This window comes from Macrotis lagotis, chromosome 1 (genome assembly GCF_037893015.1).
Source record: "Macrotis lagotis isolate mMagLag1 chromosome 1, bilby.v1.9.chrom.fasta, whole genome shotgun sequence".
NCBI lineage: Eukaryota > Metazoa > Chordata > Mammalia > Peramelemorphia > Peramelidae > Macrotis > Macrotis lagotis.
Window position 1 is genome coordinate 335,997,607 of NC_133658.1, and position 2,783 is coordinate 336,000,389.

At 34.8% G+C, this 2,783-nt stretch overlaps 1 non-coding gene across 1 annotated transcript; it reads left to right on the top strand.

Moving 5' to 3' along the window:
- Positions 1 to 1,404: 1,404 nt before the first annotated feature.
- On the top strand, positions 1,405 to 1,511 carry LOC141510475 (U6 spliceosomal RNA). The gene has a single exon (XR_012474959.1). It is a non-coding gene; the product is annotated as a U6 spliceosomal RNA (small nuclear RNA).
- The last annotated feature ends 1,272 nt before the right edge of the window (positions 1,512 to 2,783 follow it).

The following is a 2,783-nucleotide window of genomic DNA, read 5'->3' on the forward strand; positions in this document are numbered from 1 at the left end:
TCGCCATCTGCCCAGGTTTACCAGGGTTTGGGCACTGAACTTGCTCTAACTTCTTTGAGTCACAGCTGAGAGTCAGGTGAATGGGATGGGAAAAAAAGGTGGAAAGCCACCCTACAAAACTAGGTAGCTCTTATACCAGAGGTACTAGGCTTCCTTGAAAATCTTACACTATTTCACATGAAAGGGAACTGACTAGTCATAGGAAAATTGGTGTAAATTTTCCAGGTTATATGCTAAGAGGAAGATTTGCTCCAGTAGTTTGACAATGCCTCCATTGTTCATCTTTATAAAGGGAAATATGTTGTCCTGTGAGTAGCATAGACAAAACTTGCTAGCAAGATATTGGCATAGTCATTGTTAATAAACTAATCCTTCACCTGGAAGATTATTATCTATATGATATCCAGTATGGTTTCAGAAAAGACTGAAGAACAGTCAGTTGATATGCTTGCTGCTTGACAACTTCAGGAGAAATGCCAGGCCCAGAACAAAAGTCTGTACTCAGTGTATGTTGCTGTAACCAAGACCTTTGATACTCTCAATTCTGACAACTTGTGGAGAAGTATGGCAAAACATTACCTGAAGTTCATCAATACTATACATCAATTTCATGACAGAATGCCTTGGATAATAGATTATGCTTTTCCCAGTCACCAGTGGAGTAAGGCTAATGTGCTTGTTTCCATATTTTTTAGCATAGTGTTTTGAGCAAACTTTCAATGATGAGGAAAGCAACATCAAGGTCAATTTCTGCACCGACAGTAAATTATTCAAATTTGAAAGGCTATAAACCAAGACTAAAGTAGAAGAAAAACTGCTAAGCGAATTCTTTGATTGCAGCTCAAAGTTTGAGATGAAACAAAATATAAATCATTTTCTCACACTTGTGCTAATTTTGGTCTGACATAGGTGTTTTTTACCAGCCAGTACCTTACCATCCATTCTTGGAACCATTGGTTACAACAAATGTTTTGGTTACAAAAAACATTTTTGAATTTTGTGGATAAGTTCATTTAATTTGGTAGTATGCACTCTAGAGACCTACTCATAGATGATGAGGTTGATGCACTCACTGTCAGTGTTTGGGATGCTCCAAAGGAAAGTGTGGAAGAGAGCAAGTCCTGTCTATCAAACTGATGGTCTACAGGACCATTGTGCTGAGCTCATTGTCATATGCCTATAAAACCTGAACAGTTAATTATTATTATACCAGGAAAGTGTGTCACTTTTATTTGAATTGTCCTAGGAAAAAGATCACTTGAAAAGACAAGGTACTGGACATTAAGCTCCTTTTTTGAACTGAATTGTCAAGTATTTAAACTCAACTATAGAGAGTGCAACTTTGATGGGCTGTCCACATTGTTTGAATATCAAATATATACTTGCTTAAAAAACTGTTTTATGATCCTCACTTTGGCAGCACATATACTAAAATTGGAACGGTACAGAGTAGATTAGCATGGCCCCTGTGCAAAGATGACACACAAATTCGTGAAACATAAAAGACTATTTTATGGAGAACTTGTTTTAGAAGAGTATTCAAGGTCTCTCTTAAGAACCTTGGAATTGATTATTAGACATGAGAGACTATCATGGCACACCTGTATCAAAAAATGTTCACTATTCTTATTACAATGCAGAGATGAGTAGCTGAAAAGAAACATGAGATGTGCAAATTGAGAAACATCTCCTCTCCAAATATTCGTATATACTATTTGCACCCAACCTCTGGTAGTCCTCTGAGTTTATATTGATCTAAATAGTCAGTTAGACACATTGTACCTTGATCCCAATACAGTGATGTCATTTTGATCCTCTTTGAGAATGAAAATAATGACTTATCACCTATGCTATATTGCTCTGTCACAATAAGAAGCAGCAAGTTTGGTCCTCAAACAGCAGACATCTCTGAAATCCAAATGTCTGACTTTTCTTTCAAAAGCATTGTCTTGCAAAGAGGAAGAATATCAATGAATCTCAGAAACTGAAATGACATTTTTACACATTCATCCACTCATACTTGAAAGGAACTCAGAATATAGAATGTTGACACAAGATGGCAATGTAGAATATAATATTTGAGCCTGGGGCAAGTCTTAGGTAACCAAAAGTCAAGCTTGCAATGAGTCTATAGTTTATGAAACTGTTTTGGTGAGTAAATATAAAGGCGGAAATATTTTCTTTATTTGTACTTCTCTCCCGATTTGCCATCATCTCCATCATTACCTAACTTTCAAGTGTTAGCACCACTGCATTCCCATTCATGCATTTTTTTTGGTGATTTACCCTAGTCAGATGAGATTCTCCCTGTGGTTTGCAAGTGCTTTATTTATTCCTCTTTTATACACATATATTATTTTATGTACATGTGTATTCATATTTTATTTTGTCTACTTTTATCTTAAGATCGCTGAAAGCAAGAATTAAGTTTAATTTTATACCCATCAAGAACAAGTCTTTGAATCAAGTATATATTTTTTTATTATTTTAGTTCAATTAATCTATCATGCTCACAACCATCCTTTTCTCCTTTTTGTACAAAAGAAAATACAAAAAAAATGAATCTATCAGTGCACATACATATGCTAAAAAATTCATACATTATCTATATCTGAAAAATATATAAATATATGTATATATCTGTGAGTGTGTATTTCTTTCTTCCTGCATTTAAGTTCCTTATCTCTATTATGAAGCAGGAGGTATATTTTCACTTCATTCTTTTGGAATCATAGCTCACTGTTGTATTAATCAGGGTTCTAACGTTTTTCTAAGTTGTTTTT